Raw genomic sequence first — 12457 nt, 5'->3', positions numbered from 1 at the left:
GTTCACTGTTGGAGATATCCTGCTCTATGGGATTGTTGCCCTTGAGTCAGGAGATTTGGGCTGCCATTGGGGCTCTGACACTTATTTAACTCCATATTTAATATTTCATTTCTCCTCCCTTAAGCCTCATTTTCATCACCTATAAAATGGGCATGCTTTGTACTACCTAGCTCCCAGGCTTGTGGTCGGGGAGAGAACTCCATAAACCTGAAAGAACTATTACTTGAACAGATGTTGGAATGTTTCCACCACTCCACACTAAGCCAAACTCTATCCAAATCCCACCCAGCCTTTTGTCCCCTGAAAAAACTCACAGTGACAAAAATCAAAAGTGAACATTATGTCATTATAATGGCCAACTTTGACCCTGAAGAACATGTAGAAGAATATATTTTCCTCACTTTTTTGTAGAGGTGGGGGGGACTCTGCTTGTGGAACACTGCACGGACAGTCAAATTTAGTTTGATGTCTAGACTGGCTTTGCTGAAACACTTTTTTTATTCTTTCTCTCTCTCTCTTCTTTGTCTCTTCATTTCTCTATCTCCCCCATGCCTTTCTCTTCCTTCTTTCTCTTTCTCTCTTTGTCTCTTTCTCCTCTGTTTCTGTCTCTGTCTCTCTCCCCATCTCTCTCTATCTCTCTCCTCTGTCTCTCTCTGTCTCTGTCTCTGTATTTCTCTCCTCTCTGTCTCTTTCTCTCCCCCCTCCCTGCCTCTTTCTCTCTCTCCCTTCTTCCTTCCTTCTCTTCTCTCTCTCTCCTCTGTCTCTGTCTCTCTCTTCTCTGTATCTCTCTGTCTCAGTCAGCCTGTCTGTCTTTCCCCCCTCTCTCTGTCTTTCTCCTCTCTGTCTCTGTCTCCTCTCTCTGTCTCTGTCTCTTTCTCTCTAACCCCTCCTTCGTTCCTCCCTGTCCCCACCTTCTTCTTTCTCTCTCTCCCCTTTGTTATATGGGATAGCTCCCTCGGGTGTGCTGAGAAAGCACTTGGAAATTAAGATGATGTAAAAACCAAAGACATCAATAAAAATTAAAATAATAATAATGAAGTATCCCCTGCTCTAGGAAGCCTTCTGTTGTGGTCTTACCAATAGTAATCTTCCTTTCTGGAACTCCTACAGTTTATTGCACATACTCACAGACTTAACCATAGAAATAATTGTAAATAATAATAAAAGCAGCAAACCTTAAGCTTTGCAAAGCCTTTTACATAGGATCTCTCATTTGATCCTCACAACAACCCTATGAGATAGCAGGTACCATTATGATCCCCATTTTACATATGAGTAAACTGAGGCTGAGAGAGGTTAAATGACTTAGTCCCTGAGCCAAAATTTGAACTCAGGATTTTTCCCCCCTTCAAATCTAGTACTTTTACTATTCTCTAATGAGTAGATTATAAACTTTTTGAGGGACAGGACAGGATTGAGTCCCTTTTTTTCCTCCTTGTTTTCCCTAACCAAGTACAGTACCTGTGATACAGTAGGTGTTTAATAAGTGTTGAAACATTCTCATGTGTAAGTCCCATTGCCCCATCTAGACTGCCTCTCTTTTGAGAAAACGGAAAGGACTCTGTACTGTATAGTTCCGTTAATCTGACACCAATTATGCCTCTTTACATGATTCTAACTTAAATTGTGTATATTTTAATCTATGGGACTACTTCAAGGGATTCATTATTCCCATCAATCAGCACCTCACTGCATACTTCTTCATTTCCTGTGACTCTTGGTTCAATACTAGCCCTATAGAAGATATCCAGTAAATGTCAATTTGCTTGTGTCTTTTCCTTTCATTTTTCTGTTTCTCTAATATTTCTCCACTGTGTTTTTGGGGTGGCATCATTCTCCCTGGGGGCGGGGGAAGGGGAGGGTACCTCTCTGTAGTGTCAATGGTCAGGCCTCCTAAATGCAGAGGAAAAATCAAGCAGCCAGTTTTACTGCTTAACTTGGGGAGGGTGTGTGTGTGTGTGTGTGTGTGTGTGGTGTGGAAGGATGGGGCAGGAGGCAAGGATGAGGAGCAAGCCTCTGCAATAGTCTATTGTGTCTTTGGATTTTCTTTTTTCTCTCTTCCAGCCATTTTCACTGACCCCTTCCTTTAGGTTCCCCCTGAATATATGTATAACAGTGAGGGGGGATTGCAAAGAGCAAATGAGGTGAAGGGAGAAGTGTGGCATGTCAGAGGAGTCTGGACAGTTTAAGGAACCCCAGTCTTGATTTTCTCCCCTTTCCCTCCCTCCTAAAGCAGAGGCCTGATGATCACTGGGCCTTCACATTTGATTTTTCCCTCTCTGCCTTGCCTTAGGGAGACCCAGTTCCCCATCCCGGGAGGGACAGGCAACAATTAACAAAGGCACCATGGAGTAAAGACAATTAACAATCCAGAAAAGAGGGGAAAGAGAGGCTTTGTTCTGGTTTCCATGGCAACCCAGGGGGGCCCAGAGGAGGAGGAGGAGGAGGAGCTGGGGGGTGGGGGTGGGAAGGGGTCTGGACCAGGGACATTCTGAGCTGCTGCACTCACACTTTCTCTTACTGCCCTTCCACTTCCCACTCTACTCCCCTTCCCATCCATCCCACCCAGGGTTTGGGCCGGATGGGCTGGGGCAGGTAGATCCTAGAAAAGTCTGGATATTTGGATCCAGGTCTTTTCAGAACTGGAACCTCAGGTAATGAAGAACGCAGAGATGCACTGGGTGAGACAGTCTGTATCATCTTCCCTTTCCTGCCTTCGTCTTCTTTCTCCTCCCCAGAGGAATTCTACCCTCTGCTAAATATTAGTCCCCAAATCCCTGCTCTGGGGAACTGATGGTCAAACCAGGGACAAATCAACAAGATTCCTATGTCATCCTACTCAGGAGGTGCTCCCACAACATTCCCTGGATTAGTCAGGCCTTTGATCCACAAAAGGAATGAGTTACCTAAGGTCTCTTTAAAGCCTGCACACCCCCACTCCCCCCCACCAACACACACCTTTTTCTCTTGAGGTGTACTGAGAAGGCACATGGAGCCTCCCACACATCCACTGAGCCCTGAGCCCCTGCATCAGCAATAGAAGAACAAAACATCTCTAATTCCCATTACCCAGCCTGGCTTCTGAGAAACAGCATTCATCTTAGCAGGGCAACTGCCGGGACCCCCAAATCACCCAAACCTCCCCTTCCCCATCGTCCCACACCCTTCAATTGACTTCAATTGATCCTCAGTGAACTACCTACCATCTTTTCAAAAGATAAGGATGAAATAAAATATAGCAACCCCACCTAAAAGTGATTTGTTCTGGGGCGGCTAGGTGGCGCAGTGGATAGAGCACCGGCCCTGGAGTCAGGAGTACCTGAGTCCAAATCCGGACTCAGACACTTAACACTTACTAGCTGTGTGACCCTGGGCAAGTCACTTAACCCCAATTGCCTCACTTAAAAAAAAAAAGGGATTTGTTCTCTGCTCAAAAAATCTTCACATTAACTGTTATAAACAGTTCAAATGCCTTAGCCTGCTATTCAAGGCCTACCTCACTCTTACCTTTCTAGCCTTATTTCACATTTCTCCAAGCTGTCTATGCTCCAGACCTAATCCACTTCTCTGTCCCCTGGCCTCTCACATTCCTGTGTTGCCAATCCCTGGAATGTCTTCTCTTTGCTTGTTGAACTCCTATTTTTTCTATCATTCACTATCCGTCTTAACTCAAATGCCAGCTTCTTCAAAAAAGTCTGCCCATGGTTCTTTTTGTAAGCTTTTTTTTTCTTTTTCCTTTGTGTTGTTGATTTCTTTGTCTTCCTCTGGCCTCATATTATATTGTGAGACTCATTGCAGCCCTCATCATGTATTGTTATTTGGGGTATATTTTATTCTTCTCCTAGACTGTAAGTTCCACGGGGGTAGGTTTGTCAACTTTGTTTCGCTCCTGGTACTAGGCTCCTAGTACTAGGCTCTGTAAATAACAAATGTTGAATTAAAGTGAATTTGTAAGTTCTTCAGACTTTTACATTAATTGATTATTGCAGACATTTAATAACCATAGAATGGTATAGGTCAGAATTGGAAAGGACATTCTCAGGTCATGTAGTCTAGCCTCTTGTCTTTCATAAGATTTTCCCTTGTTATTTTGAGTCATTTCAATTGTCTCCAACTCTTCAAGGCCCTATTTGGGATTTTCTTGTCAAAGATACTGGAGTTGTTTGCCATTTCCTTCTCTAGTTCATTTTACAGATGGTGAACTGAGGCAAACAGGGTAAAGTGACTTACCCAGGGTCACACAGCAAGTAAGTGTCTGAGGCTGGATTTCAACTCAGGTCTTTCTGACTCCAGGCCCAGTACTCTGTGCATTATGGCAGCACCTAGCTGCCTTTAAGCTTCTCCTCTAACATTCAGTTCTTCCAACCTCAGCCTGAATATTCCAGGAACAGAGAACTCACTACTTAGTAAAGTGAACTTTTCCAGTGTTGGACAGCTTTAATTGTTTAAAAAAAAAATCTTCCTTCTTTCCTTTCCTTTCCTTTCCTTTCCTTTCCTTTCCTTTCCTTTCCTTTCCTTTCCTTTCCTTTCCTTTCCTTTCCTTTCCTTTCCTTTCCTTTCCTTTCCTTTCCTTTCCTTTCCTTTCCTTTCCTTTCCTTTCCTTTCCTTTCCTTTCCTTTCCTTTCCTTTCCTTTCCTTTCCTTTCCTTTCCTTTCCTTTCCTTTCCTTTCCTTTCCTTTCCTTTCCTTTCCTTTCCTTTCCTTTCCTTTCCTTTCCTTTCCTTTCCTAGGCAATTGGGGTTAAGTGACTTGCTCAGGGTCACATAGCTAGTAAGTGTCAAGTGTCTGAGGCCATATTTGAACTCAGGTCCTCCTGACTCCAGGGCCGGTACTCTATCCACTGTGCCACTAAGCTGCCCTAATTCTTCCTTATTTTCAGTCAAAATTAGTGTCACTAGGGCAGCTAAGTGGTGCAGTGGATAGAGCACCAGCCCTGGAGTCAGGAGGACCTGAGTTCAAATATGGCCTCAGACACTTGACACTTACTAGCTATGTGACCCTGAGCAAGTCACTTAACCCCAATTGCCTCACTAAAAAAAAAAAAAATTTAGTGTCACTGACATCTTCATCTACTGCTCCTAGGTGTGCTGGGTAAAGAAGGGGGAAAATATACTCCCCACAGATTTTTAATTTGATCTGCATAATTAACATTTCCCCATCACTTTTCTGAAGTCTAGACAATAAACAAGGCAATAGATCAAGCCTCAATTTGTAGTCATTGTGGATTTCCAAAGGTGTAAACGTTCCCCTCGAAAACTGAACAATTTATTCAACCAATAGGAACCAGTTCAAACACATCTACCACTAAGAATAAGTCTAATTTCTGTCACATGATGGCCCCTTAAGCCCCCCACACAAAGTCTTCTCAAGACTAAATACCATCTTTCCAACATTCAACAATTCACTGGAACAAACGTTCATTAAGTACTTACACTGTGTGCAAAGAAAACACTGTGCCAGTCACTGGGATACACAGATCAGAAAAAGGCCTAGTGCCTGTCCTCAGGGAGTTTACAGTCTAATAAAAAGAGATGATGTGCACAAATAATTATCATTCAAGGTAGAACATGATAGGAATAAAGGAGGGTTAGGCAAAGTGATGTGAGAAATTTGGGGAAAGAGCAATCACTTTGGGGGAAGTGGGGGTGATACTTGAGACAGGATTTGTTTTTTGTTTTTTGTTTTTTTTTTAGTGAGGCAATTGGGGTTAAGTGACTTGCCCAGGGTCACACAGCTAAGTAAGTGTTAAGTGTCTGAGGCCGGGTTTGAACTCAGGTACTCCTGACTCCAGGGCCGGTGCTCTATCCACTGTGCCACCTAGCTGCCCCAGACAGGATTAAAAGAGAGGAAGAAACATCTGGGTTGGGCCTTGTAGCAAGGGAATGGGATTTCAAGGGATGAAGCTGGGAAGGGGAACCTATTTTTCTTCATGGAGATTGGCACAAGAATAGGTAGGGGAGAGAAAGCACAATGAAAAGAGGGAACAGGGAATAATCCAGGATGGCTGAGTCATTTCTTCATCCCATGACATAGCTTTTACACCAAAGGGTCACCCTCTGCTTAGCAATGCATTGGCCTTCCTATAAGGTCAGGGGTCAGCAGTAGTTTCCTTGGTTATTTACTTCCCTGATGCTGTCCCGCAGCTTTTGCTCCCATAAGCATCTTGTTGTCACTTAAGACAGGCTACTGAGGTCTCTCTTCCCAACTTCTGTGGATTCATAGAGTCGGTGCCACACAGTTTGCTTAATTAAGCTCTAGTTTGGTTGCTTCCCAAACTAATTTAGCCTCAGAATACTTGGATTCTTGAATTAACTTCAAGAAACACATACATGCTGGTTAGTCTGTGTTAGGGGACAGGGAATAAGTACCCCTGGGAATAAAGAGAGGCCTGGGAAATTTAATTGTCACATAAAGGAAATTAAAGCTATTTTCATACTGAAAAAAAAATTGCCACCTATAAGTATTTTTGACACTCATGTAATTTAATAGTTAATATTTTAGAGGGAAAATAAAAAACAATCTTTAGAGGTGAGACTTCCTCAGAAGGGCCCCTATTCCCTTGGCACAGAATACCTGAAGGGAATTCTGAAGAGCCCAGTTTGGGACAGTCACAGAAGGCTCTCAAAATCTTTCTACTAACTACCTGTGTGGCCTTGAGCAAATCACTTTAATAATAAATAAGTAAGTAAACAAACAAACAAACAAATAAATAATAACAACAGCTAACATTTAGATCATTCTTTCTATGTGCCAGACGTTACACTGAATGCTTCACAACAATTCTGGGAGGTGGGGGGAAGGTGCTATTATTATCCCATTTTACAGATGGGAAAAACTGAGGCAACCAGCAGTTAAGCGATTTGCCCAGGGTCACAGAGCTATTAAGTGTTTGAGGCTGGATTTGAACTTAGGTCTTCCTCTCTTAAATTGAAAAATCTGAGTTTCCTCCACTGAAAAGGGAGTAGTCGACTTCTAAAGTCACTTAGGGTCCTAGATTGACAGTCTTCAAATCACCCCCAGGAGGAAACTAGGACAAGCATCGTCACTTTCTATTTGACCAAGGAGGAAGCCAAAGCTCATGAAGTGATTTGTTGAAGGTCATGAAGGTAGTAAGTGGCAGTGCTGGGCAGGACCCGGACCCATTTTGGAATCAGTGATTCTTCAAGTCATGTTTCCGGTCCGCGACCCAGTTCCCAGCTGCCATGCAGCAAATGCCAACTGTGGCCAACAGGACTGAGGTAACGATATACTTGTGAGGCAAACCAGAGCCCTGGTTGAAGTAGGAGTCCAAATAACCATCTTCCTCAAGGGAAGCCCTAGGCATGCAAACTGATTCTGAAAAACCCTTTGGGGACAAAACTGACCCTAAGGAAAGAGATCCAAAGACAGCAAGGTGATCTCAAATTGGCTCCTTGACAACAGGAGTGAGACCTGGGACCTGGCCTGATCCCCTTTTCCTGGGTCCTCTTTGGCCTTGAGCCATGTCTCTCCCATGGTACAGCTGCAGCCTAAAGTGCAGGGGACAGGACTGGCCTTAGGGTTTTAAAATCTGGCCAAGGATCCCTTCTGAGCCGGCTTGCTGCTCAACGGGAAGCCTTTGAAAACATACCTATGTCATAATAATAATGATAGTAATTAAAATAACGCATTTATTTGGCACTTTCCTTCCAACAGCCCTCTGAGGTAGGTAGTACAAGTATTATTATCATCCCCATTTTAAAGATAGGAAGCAAAGATTCAGAGAGGCAGTGACTTACCCAAGGTCCCGCTGCTAGTAAGTGTCAGAACCAGAATTTAAACCCCACTCTAGCTCCTATTCCATACCGCTTGGATGCAATGACGGATCCAAGAGCCCCTGTAGTGGCCCAAGAAGGGATAGCCTTTCCCTCCTGCTGTGGGGGATGGGTTCAGAGTGGGCTTTGGAGGCAGGAAAAAAGAGGGGCATCCATCTTGGTTTTGAGAGTTAGAATTTAAACATAGGCCTGGGACCTTAGGAAGCTAGGTGCCTCCAGTCTTTCTCAGGGTGAGGAAAGGGACTAAGAGTGAGGGAGCACTCAAGAATACGGGCCCCTGGGGGCAACTAGGTGGCGCAGTGGATAAAGCACCGGCCCTGGATTCAGGAGGACCTGAGTTCAAATCCAGCCTCAGACACTTGACACTTACTAGCTGTGTGACCCTGGGCAAGTCACTTAACCCTCATTGCCCTAGGGGGGTGGGGGAGAGAATACCAGGCCCTAGGTTTAGAACAGTAGTCACCAGCCTGCCCCAAAGCCTGACCTCCTCATTCCCCCTCTCACCTGCTAAATTGGGGCTCATCTTTTTCAGCTTTCAGAGCCCTCTTGCAATCCCTAAGACCGTTCTCCTCCACAGTCCAGGATCCCAGACCTGGTCCTCTCTCACCAGCCTCAAAGAAACCACACCCTCCCAAAGGCTCCCTCTTCTCCCCAGCTGCCCCTGATCCACCCAGTTGTTGTTTGCGTCTTACTCTATTCCCAAGGGCCTGAGGCTAAAGCTGGGGAGTCTTTGCAAATTGTGTTTGTTGCTGAGTTGGCCCCCAACAAAATACAGCAACAGCACCAGCTTTGGCTCAATCTTGGCAAGGCTGAGAGACTCCACACGGAGTGCTCTGGCATCTCTACCTTCCCCGCTTCTTACCTCGTGGGCCAGCCGGAACAGATGTGGGGCTTCTAGATCCCACAGAAGGGCCATCTTCCAAACCAAGCTCCTCCCTGGGGCCCAGAGTCGGAGGACAAAAAAGGGCCTCAGAGGTCTTACTCAACCCCATTCTTCCAAGGAAAGAACTGACCAGCCCATAGTCACACAGGTAGAAAGGAACTGAGTCTGGATTTGAATCTGTGACCTAAGACTCCAAACTTCAATCAATGGGGAGAGAAGAGTTATCCCAGGTTATCCCCCTGACACAGCCCTTAGAGACTACACTGGTTTTCACTGTAACAACTCAACCCTCTTTCCCAGCCATGCCTCCAGCCCCCACTCTCATTGTGGTGAAGTCACAAGAAGTCCAATTCTAGCCCTGCTACCTAACCATCTTAGTCCTTCTTCTCTGGCCTTGGTTTTCTCATCTGGAAAATGAATATGGAGGTTGGGCACTGGATTCAGGAGTACCTGAGTTCAAATCTGGCCTCAGACACTTGACACTTAACTAGCTGTGTGACCCTGGGCAAGTCACTTAACCCTCATTGCCCTGAAAAAAAAAAAAGACTCCTTCTGGTTCCATCTATGGAACTATAATGCTTTGGAGGATCCTTCCCACCTTCTCAGGGTAGGGAAACTTCTGGATGATGGGTCTTGCTCACCACTTCCCTGGCAACAGTCTAGTGATGCACCAATGCAAGGACAGATTATGTTATGATATCACCTAATGGAAAGTATAATGGATCCCACTGAGAGCAAGCATGGAGGAGTAGATGGAGGGTCAATGCCTTGGGGTCTTAAGGAGAAGGGTTCATATCCCCCATAACACACATTCTGGCCATGTAACTCCAGGCAAGGCCTCAGGCAGCCCTGCATGAGTAGAGGCCTTTTCCTCCTTGGAAATTACTTTTATTAATAAAGTCACTGTTCTGGAACACCCTCCTCCCCATCATATATAGTTATAAAAATAAAAATCCTTCCCTGGGAAGAAGTTTGGCCTATAAGAACACTCAAACACTTTCTCTTTTAGGCTACCAAGGGGTCTTTTCACAAAAATGCACAAGGAGGAAATGGGGGCCCAGAGATGGAATGATTTGCTCAAGACCACACAGCAAACCACAAACAGTTCAAGCCCCAGTTCCTTTCTCATTCCAACCTACCTGCCTTGTTTCTAGGGAAGGAGGAGCAAGTCAGCAGGGGCAGCCAGAGGACTAGTGCCCAAGCATCCTGATTCTCAGCGATCTCCTGGGCCCCTCTCAACTTGACCAGGGACAGGTGGGGAAGGCAATTGAGGTGAGTTCTCTGTGGCTCTTTGCCCTGACCTCTGGTTCTGCCAAATGTGGTCATTGCAGAGGATGCAATTACCCTGGTCATGGGAATGGTCAGGCCGCTCAGACGCAGAGACAATGGCTTGGCTGGAGCACGTGGGCAGACCGGGGAGGCCAGCATGGGCCTCTGGCTTCCTGGGAGGAAGTAGGGCATTGTTTCGGGGGCCCAATTCCGGACCCCGCTGGAACGGAGTACAATGAAGGGAGAGGACCTGGCCAACCCACTGACATTTGGGGTCTCATTTATGACTTTAATGACCCTGCTGGTGGATCTACCTGGAAGCAGACCTGCTAATGAGCTCGGCAGTTGGCATGGCACCAAAGGGAAGCCAGTCGGGCTGGCTCCCCTAGGGGAGGCGGGCTAGCTGGTGTGTGGTCTAACACTGGGAGAGCTGGGAAACAGAGATGTGGGCTCCGTCTGGGCAAACCACAGGGAGGTCCTGCGACTCCCCACCCACCTCTCCATTCACTCCATTGGGGTCACAGGACCTCACCCTAGGAAACCAGTGGCTGTAAAACTAAGGATTACAATAATAATCTGGTTTTTCATCTGTGTTGTGCCTCTACTTACCATGTGACCTTGGGTAAGTCCCCTAACTACTTGGGGCCTCTATTTCCCCATCTGTCCTATAGAGCACATCCCATCTTCATACCCCTCAGGGCACTAAAAAAGACAAGATAAAATAACAAATACTGTGTGCTTGGAACTCTTCAGAAGAAAATTGTTGTAGACATTTAAGACGTTAAATGGTTTCATTTTCCCCACCTCTATGGAAATGCAGCTTCCTTGAACATAGAGGGGAGTAGTCCCTCTGACCTGTCTACTCTTTCATTCTCTAAGATTTCACCGGCAAAGGGGCCCAGGTTTCCCAGTACTGATCACCACTTGATCCCCACCCTCATCCCCAATTGGTTATTCCAGAGACTGTTGCCTGAGTTGATATGCTTTCAACCTATCCTTCCACACTTATTTCAGGCAACTTCTCTTGACACATTCTTTAATCTAGTCAACCTGTACTATGACTGTCATGGCCCCAGGAAGCCAGGATCCATGGGTCAATTGTAGATACTACCTCCAAGTCACCCAAACCTCCCCTGCCTCCCTTCCCCCCCAACAATTGTAGCACAGGTGGTTCATCTTGGCTTCAAAGCTCAGCTCACTTGCTACTTCTCCCATCAGGCCTCCCCAGCTGCCCCTAGTCTTTTGTCTACATCTCTCCTTTCCTCATCTCTAAAATGAGAGGATTAGACCAGAATCTATCAGGGGTTCTTAGCCTTTTTTTGTGTCTAGGACCCCCTTAGATAGTCTGGTGAAGCCTACAGACCCCTTCTCAAAAGAATGGTTTTTAGAGGCAGAAAACAAAATATATGGAATTACAAAGGAAACTAATGATATTGAAATTCAGTTATCAAATTATTTAAAAAAACAAGTTCATGGACCTCAAGCTAAAAACCTCAAAAAGAGGGTCCCTAAGGCCCTCTCCAGCCCCAATCTTGTGGTTATTAGTCCTAATAGTTCACCTTGTATCGTACTTACCTATGTTCATAGTGTCTCTATTATTAAACTGTTAGCCTCTTGAAGGTGGGGGCTGTGATGTTTTTTCTGTCTTTGTGCCCCTAGCATCTCTAGCATGCTGTCTATACTTGGTAAGTATTGGCTTGTCTAAATGGAAGTGGGACAAGTGGGACAGATGGATGGTAGGTCCGGGACATAGGATGGCAGAAATGTCACTGGCAGCTAAAAGTGTAAGGTGGGGAACAGGCTTCAAGAGACTAGAGATAGGCTTTGAAGGACAGATGGGCAAGACTTAGAAAAACAAGACTAGGTAGAAGGAGATGAGACTGCCATTCAGTAAGAGGAAGTATGTGACCAAATTGGGAAGCTGGGCCTGGGAGTGGTTGGTGGTGCTCAATAGGGAGCAGACCAGGTAGAAGGGCACTGAGGATTCATAGCAGGAAAGACATTTGTAGAGGCTGAGCAGGCCATTACTTGGAGAAATTTGAATAATCCATGCAGAGAAGGTGAAATCAAGCTGTTTTGCCCAGAATCCACCCATATATACAGCACTAATCTCCCTTTCTGAGCTCCAGGCCCCCATCACAAGCTGCATTTTGGACATTTTCAAACTGATATTTATAAACAACTTGCTATCTTGGGGTGGCTTGGTGGCCCAATGGATAGAGCACTGGACCTGGAGTCAAGAAGACTCAAGTTCAAATCTGGCCTCACACTTAATAGCTGTGTTACCCGGACTCCAGGTGGGTCACTTCAATTGTTCGCCTCCAGTTCCTCAACCGCAAAATGGGGACCTCAGGGTTGTTGTGAGGATCAAGTAAGATAATATTTGTAAAGTGCTTGGCTCCATGTCTGGCATATAATAAGCACTGAGTGATTATTTAATTCCTCCCCCTCTTCTCCCCCAGAGCCTCTGTTCTTCCAAACTTCTCTATTTCTGTTGAATTGTTCTAGTCACT

Source organism: Dromiciops gliroides, chromosome 4 (assembly GCF_019393635.1).
Source record: "Dromiciops gliroides isolate mDroGli1 chromosome 4, mDroGli1.pri, whole genome shotgun sequence".
Classification (NCBI taxonomy): Eukaryota; Metazoa; Chordata; class Mammalia; order Microbiotheria; family Microbiotheriidae; genus Dromiciops; species Dromiciops gliroides.
This window is presented reverse-complemented; position numbering follows the sequence as displayed.